Source organism: Dermacentor albipictus, chromosome 5 (assembly GCF_038994185.2).
Source record: "Dermacentor albipictus isolate Rhodes 1998 colony chromosome 5, USDA_Dalb.pri_finalv2, whole genome shotgun sequence".
Lineage (NCBI taxonomy): Eukaryota > Metazoa > Arthropoda > Arachnida > Ixodida > Ixodidae > Dermacentor > Dermacentor albipictus.
The window spans coordinates 132,339,227-132,358,869 of record NC_091825.1 but is presented as its reverse complement, the minus strand read 5'-3'; the positions used below and the strand labels follow the sequence as shown (position 1 = coordinate 132,358,869).

The 19,643-nt window shown below is 48.5% G+C and overlaps 1 protein-coding gene and 1 non-coding gene across 4 annotated transcripts in view; one reads left to right on the top strand and one right to left on the bottom strand.

Annotated features, from left to right (window-relative positions):
• Positions 1-19,643, top strand: part of LOC139060093 (glutamate receptor ionotropic, kainate 2) — a 636,178-nt gene that overhangs the window by 459,151 nt on the left and 157,384 nt on the right. The gene's annotated exons all lie outside the window — the stretch shown is intronic.
• On the bottom strand, positions 9,909-9,981 carry TRNAR-CCG (transfer RNA arginine (anticodon CCG)). Its single transcript has one exon. It is a non-coding gene; the product is annotated as a tRNA-Arg (tRNA).

The following is a 19,643-nucleotide window of genomic DNA, read 5'->3' as shown; positions in this document are numbered from 1 at the left end:
TAAAAAAGGCGCAGTTTCTCCTAGAATGCGAAGCATCGATTGCGATAGCAAATTAGTGGATAGCTGTACGAAGTAAGGATAGTGGTTTTAGCGGCCGTATGAACATGTAAACATTCGCTTACTAACTAAAATAACAATAATAGAATATGTAAGCGTGACTGAAGGAGGACGTAGGAAGACAGAGACACACAGAGACAGCGCTGTCTTTGTGTGTCTGCTTCTTTCTACGGACTTGCTCGGTCGCGCTTACACATTCCATCATGAATTCAAACCAACTAGCCCACCAACGTGTTTTAACTAAACTAAAAACAACGTGTCACGCGCGCGCAGGTAGACATGAATACATCTCGCTCAATGAGCGCGGAAACTCGCTGTCAAAACGCTGGAGTGAAGAATAGCGGCAGCAGCAAGCGAATTGACCTTCGTGCATCTCTCGTTTCAACGCGAACGAAATGTGCAAAGCACAGCGCATACGAAGCTACCGGCGCTACGCGCGCTTTTCAAACATCGCACATCGCTTTGAAGATGAGGCCCGCGCGGGCACGCACTTTGGCCACGTCGAAGATCGCTTTCAAGACACGCGAGCGCCGGAGGCGGCTCCAAACACGCACCTTACCCTCCCCTTTTATACGCTCGCGCTATCACCACGTCCACACCGACCCCTCCTGTACCCTGTGCCACCACCCCAAAGCCACTCTCGATCACATCCTTTTCCTCTGCCCGGCGGATCCTCCCCCGCGGGGCCTGGAGCACCTTACTACTTGGGAGGCTTGGGAGACCCTACTGCGCTCCGAGGTCCCGGCCAAGCAAGCCATCGCCACAGGCCGGGCTGCCAGCGTCATGAGCCTCCGGGACATGAACGTTTGAGTGCAGTGGGGCCATGCGGGGGCCCAAGGACCTGTGTGTCCGCAACTCCCCTATGTGCAATAAAGTTGTCACCACCACCACCTGCAACGCGTCCCTACGGCGTCCGACAAAGGCGTCTACAACGGCGCCCGCCATTCGCGTGCCCAACACCGTAGGAGCGACACCCTCTCAATATTCTGAGAGGGTGTTGCTAGGAGACGCCGCGGTTGTCTCCACTCTGCGCGGAGCAGGGGGCGAGGAGGACAACGAGGGCCCCTAGCAGCCGCCGGAGAAGGACGCCCCTCCTCTTTCACCCGATTTCTTGCCTTGCGCGTTATAGGAGAGGGCACGCTTCCGGTCCCGGTTCCTCTCTCGCGCACGCGAGATTGAACCGTGTTCGCCGGCTCACCCTCGCAAGCTTTCACTCGCACAAACAGCATGCGGCGCGCGGAGGCGGTTTTATCGCCCTTGGACTTTATACCGAACCTCACGACGACGCCGACGCCGACGGCAGAAATGCGCCTGGAGTGTACATATTATTGCTATCGCAATAAAAAGAGACCGCACCAGTTTCGTTTACCCTTACCTTGTGGAAGCTAGCGCTTTGACATGATATGGCTAAGTTTACAGGAATCCAACCCTCGCGGATCGAAGCAGAAGTCGGGCTCTGACAGACGAACTCAACAGTGTATACATTAAGATTGTTGCTGCAGCTCGCGTCGAGGTCAAATGTAAGACGACGTATCCATTCGATCACTGCTGGCTGCGAACCACCGACTCGACTCGACCGCGTTTACCTGTGCGCTTCAGATGAGTAGGGTCGACCTACGACTTACAACGTGCGGTCAGGTCGCCTGAGACCGACGCGACGTTCGCTCAACATGACCGGCTAGCGTTCACATGAGCGCACCAGGCACATATAAATCTGAGCTCGATAAGCGCGCTGGACCCGCATATATATATATATATATATATATATATACAGAGAGAGAGAGAGACAGAGAGAGAGATAGATAGATAGATAGATAGATAGATAGATAGATAGATAGATAGATAGATAGATAGATAGATAGATAGATAGATAGATAGATAGATAGATAGATAGATAGATAGATAACCTTACGTCTGAATACGGTCGCTATACCAATATTCCGCGACTCCATTGCATCGCCTTTAAAACAGTATGAAAGTTGTGTAATAACCAAATTCACGAGATGGTTTTAACAGGTCCCATTATAGGCACCGTCACGCTCCTTTCGTGACGTATGGTAAGCCTCCAACTTAATACCCGCTGTAAGAATCAGAGGCAGAATTTTACTTCTATTTAGAAAGAGACAAAAGTATTAACCTTGACAATACAGTAAATTCTCAGTTGTACGAACGCGGTTTATTGAAAATTTCAGAATAGCGAACTTTTAGGAAATCCCCGGTGGTTTTCCTGCGTATTCTATGCAAAATTTGTGTCAAACGCATTTTAGTATAGCGAATATTTCAGTTCAACGAACTTAATCAGTGCACTTGGGCCCATTTTTGGCAGAGACAGATTTAAATTCTGTAAATCTAGCCGAAGCTGTAGGGTGCCTTGAAAAGCTACGAGACTTCGTGTCTCAGCAATGAGCTATTCCAGGGGAAGTGCACAAAAACATACACTCTCTGGACAGGCTTGTTACTTCTTGCGATTTAACAGCACCAGCGCAAATGAAAATTAGATTTTAAGAAAGATAAGAGACAGACAGCAACGTAACTGTTTTGCACTTTTTATATATTTATTTACATAACTCCATAAACTGCGTTTTATACTTTTGATTCGATGTCTGCTGCGCCCTATGCTGTTCCATATTCTAGTGACTATTCAGTTTAGTGAACTTTCAGTTAAGTGAACCATTTCCTTGGTTCCTTTGAAGTTCACGCAAGTGAGACTCCACTGTATGTATTCCTTTTAACCGTACATATTCACCTATATGTACTCGCCCCCATGGGCGAATACTCAGCACCAGAGTGCGCTCACCATCGTAGATCTAGTCACAGTAAACATTTCCACACTTCCGAGTTGTCTTAGTATGTGCTGTAACGTAGGAATGCTACCGCGTTCTCAGGAACAGCCTTCAGACATCATTTCTGGGACAATTTTCTCTTTAGATTCTCTTCGTGTTGCGAAACAACGGAACGACAACTGTTTTCCATTCTTTAAAACGTGCGCTTAGTATTTTTTGTTGACATTTTGTTCTGCGGCGTCTTGAGCCTCTTCGTTGGCTGTGTTTGTATGGTACACTGCGCGTACCAGCGGGTTTTATTTCTTTATTCTGTTTCACCCGGAATGAATCTGCTAGTGGCGCTCCACTCTCTGGGGTATACAGCGGGCTAGCAGGTTGGTTTCGTGCTGATGTTTTACGTTTTTGTTTTTTGTCTGTTTCTCCTTTGTATCTGTGCTTACGTTCGTGCCTCTTCGCTGTATTGCATACCTTTCTTTAAGAGGACACCGTCTTTGGGCATCGGGATTGTGCGTCTTTTACCTCGGGTACGACAGCCCTTTCTGTGTCCCTCGCACAAACCGCCCTCCATCTCCATCTCCTTGGGTTTTCCGAGACATGCGAATTCCAGCAAGAGAACAGCAAACACCGACGCCACGCAGGTCTCGGGCCTGCTCGCGAGAGTGCAGAACCTAGCTGCGAGCCCCAATCTCTCCGGGATCGGTTTCTGGCGAAGAGATTACGTCGGCTTTGGCTCGCCTCGTGGCTTGAGAAATGACACTCGGGAAACCCGGCGCCTTCTCACTCCTCGTTTCCTAACACCCCAGCTTCAGCCACATCCCGACTTTCACTCCTTCTCCTACGGGTAAATAAATAAATGAAAAAGGCATAAAAAAACCACCGTCTCTTACCTCCTTTTCCAAGATCAACCTCACGCTCATGCTCATCCGCATCCTTTTCCTCTTCGATGAAAACTACGCCTTACGTTTTTTGCTGGCTGCCACTTGAGGCGACTGTCGGCATTGTGGTGGCAAGGAGGTCTTTTCCAACTTCACTTCGTGGCGGCCTCACTTTCCTAGGTTCGGGCTGTGTACAAGTTGGGCGCGTGGTGGGAAGGGCTAGCGTGGCGAAGGAACGCTGCGAGTGACTCAGAAACTGTTGAAGGTGGAGTCGCCAAGAAAGGAGGTGGCTCGAAAGCCGGCAAAGGAGAAGGTAGTTGCACGAGGCTCATCCAAACGCGAAGACTTGTATTCCCTGTAGAGGTCTGGCTTAGCCGAGCTCGCAAGCTAACTTTGGGAAACCAGCCAGTGTTGCATGTAGCAGGCTTCTCCCCCTTGCTGCCGCGTCTTTGCCGGAGACAGGAATGCGTTCTCGGCTAGGAGGATGTGTCTCAAAAGAAGCAGTGTCTCAAAGCGAAAGAAGAGAGATAGAGAAATAAAATTGGAGTTTTGGGCATTCGCTGGTTTATTGTAACCTGCTTATTGTAAGCCAATCGCGTTTACTGAAATACCGTTGGGTGCGCGTGATTCCGGGATGTTCATGAAACTCGTCGCATATTTTTTCATATGCAAGTTACGTGAACATAACTTTCGTGCGGTTCTTTTGATATGCTTTTCTTGGCTGCACTATTTCGCCTAACTCCCAAATATTTGTAGAATGATGGTTTGTCCTCGGCCTTTTTTCTCTGTTTTCTTTCTTCTGCTTTTTTTATTATTCTCATTTTTAATGCAGATGTTGCGGCAATGATGCGTTTAGGCTAACGTGGTTTTGTCCTGCGCACGTCTGCCCGGCTTTGCAGAAACAATAAACAACGCATGTTTATGCGTGCCGTTTGGTACTTCTTGTGGTTTTGTTGCTGGTCGCACCTACGCTCCTCGTTTCGCGGAGAAGCTGCAACAACGGAGTGGCTTGAGACAACTGTTGCTTGTTGCAGAGACAGCCCTGTTGCGATCTCTATCGAAATTTTCATTAGCGCCTCTTCCGGTGTTCCGTTGAGGAGGTCAACGTGTCAAGCAGTTGATCTTATTCAACTAATGGAGGTTTCATTAAGTCCCCCGTACTTCCAGTTTGTTAAGTATGCTTAGTGTTTCTGCTAAAATTATTGAAGGGGGAGGGGGAGGGAATGCAGCACTGCGATCTTTCAGCTGCCATGAGAATGGCAGGTAGCACCTTATCTTGTCTAATATCCTTTCTTGCGGCTTCATGCGTTCTCATGGCTATATTTGTATCTCTATATTTCGAAGCAATAGTAGTTTTCTAAACACGTAGAGGTAATGAGACTCTGCACACAAGCATAATGCCTGCAAATGGTTGCATTTACAACTCAAGATTTATTGAAAATGATCAATTGGCGAACTCACTGTGTCGTTTAAAGCCAGACAAGCAAAGTTTATGCAAATCCATTACCACTCATGATACATCCGCTGGAATAATCGCCATATTTGCAGCTAACGTAGACGCTAGCACCAGGTTTTCTTCTAGTGATTTTTGTAGGAAACTACACACTGTGGACGCGTCCTTCGATATCGCAAAGGCACTGGCGCGATCTCGCAGGTCATGCACGTGTACAGAATTAACGAACGAGGCAGCACGGGAGCAACACAAAGGGAATGAAATAAATAAGAACGAAAACTTACAAGTGAACAGCCACCTGTACTTAGATAATGGTAAGATACGCAATGGATGCGTGCCGAGCCAGTGGTCGCTGTCATGAGGTCTATCAGCCTTTGATTCACAACGTGGCACAGAAGCGGAAGGTGGAGTTGAGAATCAGGAGCGCTAGCAAGCCATATGTTGCAAGTGTGTCAGAGGCCTGTGCTCCTCTGCGTCCCAAAGCATCGTCGCAAAGAAGTAATGAACAGTTACAATTTCGTTCCTTTCATTAATAGTGAATTTTTTTTCGGCCATTACTTCGGACCCCTGCTTTGTTTCGTATAGCATCCTGCGCGAAGTTACAACGCATAGCTTAAGACCTGCGACGGTAGTGCACTTCGTATAAACGCGCAGTTACACTATCCTACAACACAGGCGCGCTACATTTGTATCATTTCGGTAGGTAACACTGTGGTCGTTGACATTTGAGGTAGAGCTTGCAGTTTCTTTCTCTTTAGCGCTCCCTAATGCCCACCAGCACTCCTTTTGATTTAACAGTGCCTCTTGCAATAATCGAAGAATAGACAAGCTAACAGCTCACTTCCATCCAATAGTGGTTTTCAGACTAACGACTTTTACACTGCGGAAATTAATATTAAATAAGGGCAACAAGATTGTAGACGGTAAAAAGCACTGTGTTGTATGCGGCTAGTTTCATCTAACTTGCGGGAAACGTGGACTTCGAAAAGGCCTGCCGTTACCTTAACTACTGCTGCTTATGTCATAGCTCTAGGAAGTTTCTTGCTCATCTTTCTGGAAATATCATTTCCCAATAACCTCGATGAAAGTCGATTTTATAGGCTCCGTGTGCCTCCACATACGTGATTTGTCGGCCAAGCTTTTCCGGAGAAACGCAGAAAATGAGCGCAGATTACTTCTCTTTGATGGGCGCCGTACTCCCCGCAATGCTCTCTTTTCTTTCTCTTTGAAGGTATGTCCGTGAAAAATTCACTTATTCCTGGCTCTCTGAGATTCTGAAAGTCTCCGCTTCTTGGTATTATCATAAAAACATCGAGTTGCTTTACAATCCCACACCGAAAATTTATTTCGCTTGATCAAGATATAATCATCGTCAGGACACGACATTAGGGCAAAATGAGTGGGCACAAGAAATAATATGCCACTGCTTTTCCCGAGTTCCGCAACGTTAAAGAAAAAAAACTAAGGCATACATCGATGAACGACCACATTTTTATTGCCAACATCAAGATTTTACCCATGTACCGCACCTACGACGCAGCCGTCGTAAGTGGTGAGCGCACTTCGAACGCGACGTGAGGTAATCGTAAAATCGGCGCCGGTGAATCGCCTCTGAGTAGCCTTATATTTTTTTTTAGTTCTCATAACGGTAATTTCGGTTGCTGGATGCGCAGAAACGAGACAACGAATATGAGCATAAGCAACAACCAAGAGAGAGAGAGAGAGATAGAGATATAAAAAAAAACGACTGATAAGGAAGAAAGCGAAGCAAGTGAGCTGGCACTTACAACAAACGGGGAATGCGAGCAGCGCATTCTGTTTTTTTTTTTTTTTTGCAGGAGATATCTCCGGCGAAGCAGCTTATACTGGGCCTCGAAAAGCGCCTCGAGGACGAAGGCGAGCGCACCTCCTAGGACACGCGCACTGGTGGGGTGGTTGAGAGGGCGCGGGAGGAAAGAGAAAGAGTATCAGAACGGAGTGGAAGGTGATTCATATCGGCCACTTGCTTGATTTACGAGCCTTCCACGGCGCTACGACTCGGGGCCACTTCTTATTACAGAAGTCGAGGCGGGTACGGCAGCCTTGCGGAAGCGAGGGCCTCTCGAGCGAATGCCGTCTGAGGCACGGAGAACGCAGGCGGTATTACCTCGACGATTGTAATGGTGCTGGTAGCAGTATACGCACCTTGGCCTGGGACAGCCCCCCCCCCCCCCCTACCCTCCCAACTTTGCGTCTCCGCCTGCCTGCTGTGCTCTCTATACTTCTTCCTCTTTTTCCCTGTTTGTGCCGGGCGTTCGCTCTCCCTTCAGTTTCCAGCGCGGCCATTTCTCATGCCCTGTGCTACAGAGGCCCGGTAGTCGCTCCCTACAACACCCTCTGACACCAGCCTCGAGCTCTGGGCCATGGGTTTGTTCTCAGAGCGTGTGCGGGAAGCCAACGTCGACGCGCACTGTATGGGCTTTCTTCGTTTTTTTTTTCTTTTCTTCTTCTTTTTTTTTCGCATCCATTCCATTCTCTTCGCCTATCTCAATAAGCTGCACTGTCTCAGCGTTGAGGATATTTGGTGCTTTGTTTACCTCTCGTTACTCCTTTCTTTGTCTTACATTATCTTTGTGCTGTCTGTCACCAGAGGAAATTTATGTTGCGCAGTCTCAGAGAGAGGAGCCGATACGCCGAGCGCGCGTGTGTAGCTGCAGCGTCCGAAGTTTTCTGTTCGTGCTTTGCAACGCGACCTGATAATAACGAACTCGGACTACTGCGGCGGCACGGAGTGGTGCCTCCTGTTCCCAACGTGCTTTTCCACTGCTGTTCTCTTACGCACACCGCTTTTGTTTGTTTCTGAGTGTCAAACTTAATTTGCTTGTTCTACTCCTGCGCCTCCCCCCCACCCCGCCCCTCCACCCTCTGTCTTTCATCTTGATAGACACTGGCTGCGCATGGAAGCAGCAGTACTGCACGTATATTCCTTGAAAAAAAAGAAAGGGACCGTGGTTCTTTCAAGAGTTATTACGAAATGCACCTGTACGCCGTAATCTCGGTTTCTTTAATTTTCTGCAGCCGGAGTACGCACTGCTGTAGCTGTATTGTTTGTTTCTTTCATTTACTTTCACATGCCAGAGAATGGGATCTCGCGCACACACACAACACACACAATACACACAACACGCACACACAACACGCACAGGCGAGCCTACTCACACGTACACGCACGCGAATAAAAAAGAAGCACGTAGGAACACGAACAAACAAAGCGCGCACGCTAGTGTTGTGCGTGATTCGCAACACATTTGCCCGCGCTATCTCTCCGGCCCGGCGGCAGCGAGCTGCTTTCGACGTCGTTTCTTTAACACACCAGCTAGGTACAAAGCAGCGGTGGTTTGTTTTGATGCGCCAACGAAAGATACAGAAAGCGTAAACGAGTAGAGCGCGTCTAAGTCGAGGGACGAAACAAAAGCGCGGTGGAGGGACGTATAATGAAGAGCGAGAGAAAAAAAAAAAGGAAGGCATGGTGCTCGTCCGCCGAGAAAGCAAAGTTCACCGGTTCTCTGTTTTCTGTGAAGCGGGTATCTCGGCGAAGCGAATCGTTTTCGAAGCACTCGATCTGGCTCGAGGTTTGTGCGTGGGGTCTTTCATTGAGCTCGACGTTTGTGTGTGCCACCTTCTTTGAAGTTTTATCTCCGCGTGATGTAGAAAGTGTGCCGTCCCCAGTTATCTTGATGTCCCGCTTTTCATTTATTCGGTACACTCCTTAATGACACTCGCATAACCGCAAATATCCATTCCAAGTACTCTTACAAGTTGCGGCCACTGACTCAAGGTCGGGATGAGGAGAAACAAACAAACAAACAAATCACTCACTGGCCCTAGGCCACACATAAGAAATTATAATGTGGCAGCATTAGAAGGATCGACCTTCATCCCCTATTACGCCTTGGATTACAAATTCTTCCGGAGTCGCCTCACACTACAGATCGCAGTAAGCCTTGCAAGGACGCATACAGTGTTATGCACTGCAGCATCAGGATCGGTCTACAGCCATACTTTTCTGATGCGCTGCTTCCCTAATCTGCACGCTTTATTTTGTGTCCAAATTATTAATAAAGAGGACGGGTTAACCTCCCGCACGATGCTACAAGAATAAAGAGAACGAACCGAAAACGAAAGATATGGAAGAGCATTCGCATCCGTACCGTGAACTTAACGATCACGTGCGAAGTGATTACTGAAGAAAAGTTACCCTCAAGGAATAAGCGATTCACGAGGTTTGACGTCCCAAAGCAGCGCGGGTCTACCAAGGAAGCCTCTGGTGTCGAGATTCGGATTAATTTTAACCCCCTAACGTGCAGCCAGCTCTAAGTACTCGAGCGTCATTGCAATTTTGCCGCCGCCGAAATGCCGCCACGTAGGCCGGGAGTTGAACATGCGTCATCGGTCTCAGGAGCAGAACGCCAAAACTAATGGGCCAAGGTGGTCGGATAACCTCGAAAACTGGGACGCCGTAGCAAGGCATTGTGAATATATCTGTCTGTACCACAATAATCAAATAATATGCTAAAAATACAAAATATGAACAAATATTCGCGACTCTACACTGATGTTCCTCGCTTGCAGTGCCAATATTCGTTTTTTTTTTCGAAAAAGACGCAAAATTGAGTTGTATGTGCATAACAGGCCCTGAAAAACTGTGTTGACGTATTCCTGGGTAAAAAAAAAATGCAAGATTGACAAAAGTAATGGAAACGCCCCTGGTGGGACTCGAACCCACAATCTTCGGTTCCGGAGACCGACGCCTTATCCGTTAGGCCACAGGAGCGCCGATTCCCCGAGATACGGCAAGGAATGCAAGCCCTGCGTCTAAAGCAACATCGAAACCACCTGGGCCCGCATTCTTGTTTTCGAAAAGAACCCTTAGCGTTTTTACAACGCGACTCGTAAAACCAGGTTTCGCTGCTGCGTTCCCTCCAAGCGCAGCGCATAAATAAGTCGGCTCGAAACCGCGTTTTGCTCGCGCTGCAAATGGCGCGGCTGGCAACGGCAGGAGAGAATCGTTGAGGAAAATATCAAGACCACGTGATAGAAAACAATAACAACAAAAGAAGGCAGGATTTGCGGTCGGCGTACGGTTGAAGCAAGAGTTATGTGAATCCGAACATTTTTGTTTCTTTATCTTCCTCGTGTACCTATTGCACGTGCCTCGCGAATAGACGTAATATGACAGGAAGAAGAAGAAGAAGAAAGAGAGAGAGACATAACAAAACGTACCAAATATTTTCTTTTCTATCGCAACGATGCGTGTACCTTAGAAAAGAACGCATCAAAATGAAATTTCAATTTTCTTAAACGCGTCTGAATGTACGCGGACGCTTTAGCGTCTTTTGTATATTTATTTTATTGACTCGGTATTCTGTTTTGCAGGAATTATAAATATGCTTCTGAATGTACAGGCATTAATTCAATAATTATATTTATCGTTCCCATTAACGCAAGTACGCGGAAACACGGATAAAGTTTGTTCAGTAGATATAACAAATGCGTAGGTGTACAGAAATATATACCAGGATGGTTGCACCTGTAAACGTTTCAATGCTGTTTCGTATCTTAACTGTCCGGCCGTTTTGAGAGTTGAAACGCGCACACGCACATGCACACATGCACACACGCGCACGCATGCACACACGCACGCACGCACACGCACAAACACCACCTTGAACGCATCGTGGTTTCAGAGGCAGCATACGCTACGTACGTAGTGCAATTCGAATTCATTCTATCCGCAAGAAGCGCTACTTCCTCATTATCGGGCAGCCGCGGAGGAGCGAAGGCGAGCTTTCTGGTTCTTTCTTTTCTTTCCCCCGCGTGGCTCGTGCCGCGCCACTGCCGCGGACGCGCGGAGACGAGTGCACTCTGATGATGCCAGAAGGAACCCAGCGGCGCGGACGGCGCCCATGCTCCGTTATGATTGGTTGGCCTAGTCGGCAAGGGAACAGTCAGGCCGCAGCTTCCACGGTGACGAAACCTGGCGAGGTTCTTAAAGAAAAGCTTCGCTTTCAAAAGCGCTGGAAACGTGCCATGTCATGTTCATGCGCAGAAGATTCCGTTCTTGGGATTCGATAATCAAAGCAATGTTTTGTTTAAAGACTAACCCCCTTATTCAGAAACGCATCTTAACGCGAAGCTCATGCTTGACTTAAGTGACGCCTGGTGCGAACGCCCCCAAGACGCTCATTGCGTTTCTTTTTGGTGCGTTCATGACAGGCGTCATTTAGATCAAATCAAGCCTGGACTTCATGTTAAGATGCATTTCTGAATACGGGGTAAGGCAAGCAGAGATCTAATCTTGAGAAAAGGAATGCGTGGCTCGCAATGTGGAAATGGCAAAACAGACTGGCACTTGAATTGAATTTGCCTATTTTAGTTTCGCGACGACGACGATGACGACGCTTGTGTAGTTTACGCCTACCATTCGTGTGGCAGAATGACCTCCGAGATTTGCCCCGCTGGCAGGTTAACCTTCCTGCGCCTGCAATCTCGAAGGCCATGGTGGCAGACGCATTTCCGGCGCAGTGTCGACCCCTCCCAGCGTCCGGTAGCACCACTGGGCAGCACAGCCAAGGCTGCGTGGGTGGAGCTTCTGTGGTGTTGTTAATACGCCAAGTAGTCCAAAAGTCTTGTTAGCGATGTCAGTTTCGGTTTTACTAGGGCGCTCGACGTCATGGCGTTTCGTTTTTTTTTTCTTTTTTGCTTGGTGTTTTAACCTGAGCCCTCTCGGTGCATAAATACTATTATTGAAATCGTCCTAAGGCAAATCGGAGACGTGTAATCTACGTCAAAAGTTAACATGAATACTGATATAACCTATAAATGACGCTGCGCAAACAAATAGCTGGAATCGCTAGTGGAGCTCTTCGGGGAAACACATTACTACAAGGTCCCCTCTGATTATACGCTTAGCCGCACGCCACTCAACTACGCGTGTAGACGAACACAGTGCACTGCAGTAATGTCCTACGGCAAACGATACCATAGCTTATTAGCAAAAAAAGCGTAGGAAGTACTCTTAATGAAGCAAACAATCATATTTTTTCACGGACCAAACAGGAACTTCGCAATTAGAAGTTATACGTAAAGGAAACAAGCCATTTCATAAATTCCATGCGAAAAAAATTTGGAGTACACTCGAGCTTCGCCTCTAAAATGGAAAGCGATAGCATTCAAAGATCTCCGACTGCTTCTCACGCTTGCCGGCAACGGTAGCTTATGTTACCGTAATGTTTAGCCGGAAACGCTGATGGCGAACGCTATGCGCGAAGGCGAGCTTTCTGGTAGAAACGCGGCCTCTTGCGTGGGGCCGCGATGCAGTGGAGGGGAGCGCCATCTGGAGGTATTGCAAGGAACCGGGCGCCCCATTTTTTGCCTTTCAGATCTCGGAGGCCATGACCACTTTATGAATGGCATAAACGCAGGCGAAGGTGTTTGTATATCGAGTTTCCGCGTAGCGTAATTATGTTTTCTCGTACATTCAAATTACAATGCGACGCTATCACATTTGTAGGTTGTGTGATAGTCGTAATTTACGATTTTTCTTATGCACTCTACCTTGAGAAATTCAATTAGTTCAGTAAGTTCCTTGCGCTACTTGGAATGCCTGCGTGGTTGGGTATGCATGGTTCGAAATGATTTTTGCTGGAACAACGGCCTACCTTGGACGCGGGGTCCTTGGCGCTGTCGCGTTAATACAAGGTGGGTGTTCGCGGTTCTCCACTTTCGCAGATATAATAGCTCTCGCTAGATTCCGACACATGACGCGAAGGAGACGCATCGGTGTCTACGAGAGTCGGCGCCGAGCAAAAGACGCATCCGTTTCTGCAAGACGCAGCATTCCTGGCACGCTGTTATCGCATGGTGGAAGGAACGCTGTCCATTATACAATAGAGGGCGATGAGGAGGAGGAGAAAAACTTCATTTTGACAGGACATTTGGGACCTCCCAGGCCCCTGTGTCTCCGTAAGACCCACCGCACTCAGGCGTCTGTGATCAAACGAAGACCACGGCCCCACTGAAACGCCGGCATTACAGTGCCAGCTTTCTAGCGCGGCCGCGAATAGACATCGACGCGTCTGATGCTACAAGCAAGACTTTCCTAATTGAAATCAAGCCCAGTATGCACCCAGAACGCAAAAGCTCTATTTTTAATTTCATGGATAAACGACTTGTACGATAAAACATGCGTTTTGTGGTTTTGTGTTCATATTGTGTACCTCTTAGCTATTCTTGTAGAGTAGTTCCAGTTGTTCGAACTGGCACCGAAGCGAAAAAGAAAACGACAATAACGAAGTGGGGTAAGCTCCATCTTGAACATAGTTTAGTTAACTTTAAAATTTATTATTCAAGCAAAGAGTGGCAGATGCACAGTGAAAGTTTCGAGTGCTATAATGTGCGACTTCCACAGGTGGGATCAAAGGAAGCGGACATAGCTATGCAATGTTGTATCTTTCACAAAGATGGACTCAGCTGTTTTTTTTTGTCGCCAGGTGTTCCCTACCACATCTTACAACACGTAGCCCGAAAACGAGACAAACGTTTCTCGAGAACAAACTGAAAGGGAACTTCTGGTGTATTTTGCGGTTGGCTGCGTAAATTTGCTCTTCAGTAGCTGTCGTCATGCCCAAGCTGAAAGAACACTAAAATACTCAGAGAACGCACAAGCTAGACACCCAGAAAATACCCCATGAGACTAAGGACTAATGCGTAACTTGCGCACTCAACGCATACAGTCGAGCAACGGGAAGTCAGCGAAGGCTCCCTCCGATAGGAAAGTTCACGAAGGCTGAGCGAGGTCGGGTCAAGCCGCCTCCAGTCACCTTGAGAAAACAAATAATAAATCTCACGAAAATACGCATTTACATTCAGGAGCGGGGGCTACGACCCATCGTACGATTACAGACCCACTTGTTTCCCCCCGCTTCTTTTCTTCCTAAAGTTCAAACCGCATAACGGAAGCCCAGCGGAAAAGTTCCCGCCGAGAAAGACCCCTTGGACTTGGCGGGAACACGAAAGCCAAGCGGCTCTGTATCGACTATACGACGAAGCGGCGAAGCGGGTGGCTCGTTTACTATTGAGCGTGGCCGGGAATTGCCCCATAAAGGGCAACCGCGAACAGCTGCCTTGCCCCGGAGAATCGATTCGTAAGACAATGGTTGGTGCCCCTTCTGACGCCCCTCCCCCTTTCACTCCCCCTTCCTTCCCTCACACACGAAAACTATCGCCTGCCTTTTTTCCACAGAACATCGCTTCGGCTGCCGCTTCAAGGGAGTGTATTGGGGTCGTGGTCGTCGTCTCGGGCGAAGTAAACGAATTTACAAAAACACACACCGCCAGGGCGTAAAGTTGAGAGAAAGAAATAATAATTCAAAAATAAAGAGCGACTGACGGAGCTTGCTATTGTTCATATCGAACGGCCGTCATCATCCTGTCACTGCGGGGACCCGTCTTCCAGGGAAGGAACAAGGAGTGGGAAGAAAAGGGAGATGAGGGGAAAGGAAGGAGCTGGAAGAAAGCGATCAGTGCTTTGATTCATCGTCAAATATTCCGAGCCCCAATGTTCGGCCGGTGCGCTGCTTCTTTCCTGCTCTCGCCGACGCGAAGAAGACACAGCCCCGACGAAGGAAAGGGCACGTCTTCTTTGGTAGCTATACGGCTGCTTTCATTAAGTTCGCTGACAGATAAGGAGAGAGACCACGTGGTGACAAGCGCATTAAAGAGCTGCGCGCGGATGTCGCGGGAACGAGAAACTGGAACTGAAATGCTGAAAGGAAGGCCCTGATAGAATTGAACGGGTTTGTTTCTGCGAATATTCAGCTTGCACACCCTGGTTACATTCTTGGTTTTACTTCTCGTGGCGGAATGGTAATGTCTGGTCGTTGGGAGACAACGCAGAGAGTGTGCGCGCATAGATGGCCAGCTGCGTTACTGGCGCTGTGTGGGTCCACTTTTGCACGGCTGATTTCAGGTTTGAAGCAACGCTATTAGGCGGGCGGAAGACATGCGAGGTTGTTGTAGTAGTATGGTATTGCCAAGCAGGCGAACTAAGTGGTGCTGAGTGATAGCGATTGATTTTCGAAGGAGCAATGCAGACATCAGTAAATATTTGCGAATGTTTCTTGCCTGAATGTGTATATTCAAGTTGATGTATTTCAACTTTCCAATTTGTAAAGTTTTTACTAATATAGCTCGATCATACCTGTCTCAGTTTGAATTGGTGTGTGAAATTCATATGCTGTTCTTGTTCGTGAGTCTTCGAACGCGTTTCTTAGCTTTGGGCCTACATTAGCGAGCATGTTGGTTTATGCTTCTTCTAGTTACACTCCGCACAAAAGATTCACCGTAGCCATGCAACGCTTTGCCACAACGCTTTGCCTATTCGTAACATTATAGGCACATAAAGGTATTGTTTTGATAATGGTGTTACGCTGGCTTCGCATAACTGAGTGTACTGTGTGAATTACTGCTGAGGACACGTTTATGAACTCAATTACTTCAGGTGTAAGAAGACAGCAGCACTACTGGGAAGACTTCGGAAGCACTGTCAAGAAGCACCACAACAACTCATACTGTTCCAACGCGGAACGCGGCATGAAGAATCGAAGGCGCCATATAATAGCGTTAACTGTTTCGGATGAGGTCATACCTTTAATTTACCGACATGGTTTACGAAAAGACGCATTCTTGTCTAACATGCATACGCATGCCTCCATCCCGATCGCCCTCTTACAATCAGTGATTAGGCATCATGCTTGGCGTGCACTGACACCAGTTGTTTAGATTAATGCAATATAGGTATTGCTACGAACACTCCATCGCTCACCGGCTATAGCATTCCGTAGCTGAATGACTTCGCTGTCTCTTGGCTGATGCGACTGCATTCTGGCAGAAGCAGTGTGAATAAACTCCAGCGTGCCTAGATTTCAGTACCCATTAAGGAAGCTGACGTGATCGAAATTCATCCGTCGTTCTCGATTAGGGCGTCCCTTATGGGTTAGGCGCAGCTCTCGCGTGCTAAACTCAATGAGTCACCTCAGTTCATTGTGTCTGGGAGCGCTTAACCATTACCGGATAGCTTATTCCCCATGAAATCCGGTTGTGCACGGTTCCTTCTTTTTTCTTTCTATACTTCATCAGAATTAGGCTCATTAACCGTCTCGCCGTTTCCCTTTGGCGTTTCAAACGAAATAAAGTGCTCATGCGAAGGGTGTGACCATTCAGTGCGGCTCCCGGTTAAGCTTCACTCCCGCAAGCGTAAAAAAAAGCTTGTTTGCAGGTACGCGAGCTTGACGCACAACCGTGGCGTCGCATCAGGCGGACCCTCATTTCGAAGGCGAGTAGGTTTGGCAGCTCAGACAGTGGATGCTCCGGCGCTTTGCGCGACTCGCGACGTTAGGGTGAGAAGGATCGGCACCCAGCGTTAGAGAGAGAGAGAGAGAGAGAGAGAGAAAGAGGGGGAGAGAGAGCGAGAGAGAGAGAGAGAGAGAGAGAGTGATAGAGTTAGTCGCGAGGCGTCTTCGCAGTCCCCGATGGTCGCAGCGCGTCGGCGCGCCATAATGGCGCGAAAGTATAGTTTGTCTGTCGCGCAGTAATTCGCGAGCTGCAAATGGGCGACGGCGTCTTTGTCGGGGGGCAAAAAAGGGCGACGGGGCTATTCGCCGCGACGGAGTCGACGTAGCGCGCTTTGAGTCTTGCGGGGGAGGGTGAATAGCGGGGAGGTACACGGCGTGGTTGACAGTCCCTATCTCCCTCTTCTTGCACACATTACGTTGTGACGTGCGACCCCCCGCTTAGCGCCAAGCTACAGCACTTCTGCTGGAGAGCGCGTCGCAGTGCCGTTATGACGCTGCAGTGCTCGTTTGCCTAATCTCGGCTCCGTTTACGGCGACGGCCTGACGCTAGGTGCACCGCTGATAATCAGGAAAAAAAGCCTGCATTGTGGCAGTTGTGTCGGCTTTATCCAACTTTCCCGACTCCCGCGTGTTATGACTGCTAATCGGGGATTGCTTCGTTAGCGTTTCTAATTTGCTTTCAGGGAAAGCGTGGCTGCGGGCCTAAGCGACCTTGCTCTTCAGTGAACTTGTGATCGAGTGAATGACTGCGCCTGCAGTGCGAGCTTATGGAACAAGGAAACGTGGTGGTGAAGCAAAAGTTAGCGGCTGGCTGGTTTAGTGCGATGCCGTAACGTTCCGCTTGAGAAAGACGTGACCAAGACGCCCAACCTCGCAGGCCTGCTTTCTATATACACTGGGGAGCGAGCCAGATGGGAGTCTCATTAGGCGTTATTTTTGGACTTTGTCTACGGGGATGATAAGACAGTGCGCTGGTTGGTTGCTACAAAGCTCAGTATACGCGTTTTAATGCAATGTAGGATAGCTGTAGTGCAATGTGTGTCACTATGCCATTATTTTGACGAAGGCAATTGTAATCGAACGTTATGAAGAGTTTATTGCCGCAGTTCAATGGCGATTATTCCACAGGTACAAAGAATACCGCATAACATCGGCCACGCACGCGAACGCTTTGTCAAGACCTTGATAGAGATGTCCTTGATGACGTGGAGTGAGACAATTTTCGCTGGATTTAAAGGGTTGAGCAGAGGCGAGTGCAAAGCCCCACGGTGTGGACAAGGATTTTTTTCCTGCCTGCACCTTCAGTGAAGACGCGTACAGACGCGTTTTTCAGCGCTTACAAATGTTTGCAGTGCGTTAATGCAAGGGCAAGCAGAGAACAGGTACCCAAGTGCTACATCCACAAGGGTTCACATTAAACAACAGCGACAGTAAACACAGTTTACAGCTTAAGCGTCTGCCACCGTTATAAAATTCAGGGGTAAGTAGCGCTCATCGAAATTCACCGTGATCTGCCACTGTATTTTACTGGCTGAACGAATTCGAAAACCTTGTAGTAGCACTTCGGCCGAACGTGTACAACCGATTACAAGATGCACTCACGATCGCTACATAGACACCGCATTCACTCGGAATCCCGTCACCTCGGCTCCTCTTTCCGCGACGCATTCGACGCCGTCGACGCTCTTGACCGCGCGTGCTCGTGGCTGTGGGAGGAGGAGGCCGTTCGTCGCAGCCTTTCCTCTCTCCCGCGACCCGTCCCATTATAGCTGCGAGACAGCCTTGACCATACCGCGCTGGCATTAGCCGCACAATGCAGGACTCCCATTCGCATTCGAGCGCCTCGTCACTAAATTTCTCTGTCGCCGCTGTCCCCACGACTTTATCCCTCAAGACCGTCGCCTTTTCTCGCCTCCCTTGGTCGCTCGCAGGGCGTGCTTTGCTGAGGGCAAATGTGCCACGAACGTTTCTGCAGCCTCGGAGCTTGTCGGCAAAGACGTGAAGGAAATAAGGTGACAGCGCGGCAAGTCGCCATAAAGGTGTCCTCGTATGCCCGGTACGGCTGAACGGACTTTCAGTCAAGGCGTGCGCACTAAGTGCCGACTGACTGCTTAAGTTTGTTCGTTTGTTTGTTCGTCCTCTGTCACTGGCTGCTTAAGTAATGAAGAGACATGCATATTATTATTGTTCTCTTCTTCTTCTCTGAGGACTTCTCTCTGGCGGCGTGTGTATTGCTCGCGTGCGGCGGTCGTGCAAGTTGCTGGTTAGAATAATTTGACGAGCAGGTTAACGTCGAGTTAAGTAAAGTGAATAAGTTAGGCTTAAGCAAAGTGCTCGGAACTGCCACAGTGCAATTTCGCTTTGCTCTTGCGAAAGAGCCTAGCATTTTTGTGAGGTGGCGGCCCACTTTATTTCCCTCATCTTGAGCTGGAGATTTGCTCTGTTCTTTTGGAGGAGAAAGCCACAGACATGCTGCTTCGTCGAATCTCTCCGTCCTTCCTCTCATTAAGCTTTCTTCACCCTTGATTTTGCCGAGTTTTCTTGCATAAGTAATAAAAGTGACGGGGGCACCTCGACGTGGACACTCTTACTCCTTTACTCATAGCAGTAAGGTCAAGAATCCTAGTAACGTAAATGTAAAAAAAAAATATACGATCGAATATGTTATGCTCGTGGTCCTTGTAACCAGAACGTTAAGTTCAACTTGGGAGACGCACGTCAAAGACATGCATGCTCAGAAGAGTGGTCAAATGAACGTGATCATGTATCGAGTAGAGCGAGTCATAAAACCAATACGTATAATCGTTATCAGTGCGAAGCTCTGAGTGTGGTGGCGCACCATGATTTTGGTACGGACCGTCGCCCGGATGGGAATGGTAAGTCGCCATCCTACCAACCAGCTTGCGCGGAAGCCTAGCCTTTCACCTATAAGTTTGGCTCGCGGGCTACACGTCTTCGAAATTATGATGTGCATCGGGGTAGAAGTCTTATTCTGACTCCGAAGGGCTGCGAGGGCCCGTGTTTGAAGCTGGACGTGCGATGCACTGACGCGGAAGGACAAGTGTCGTAGGGTTCCATGATT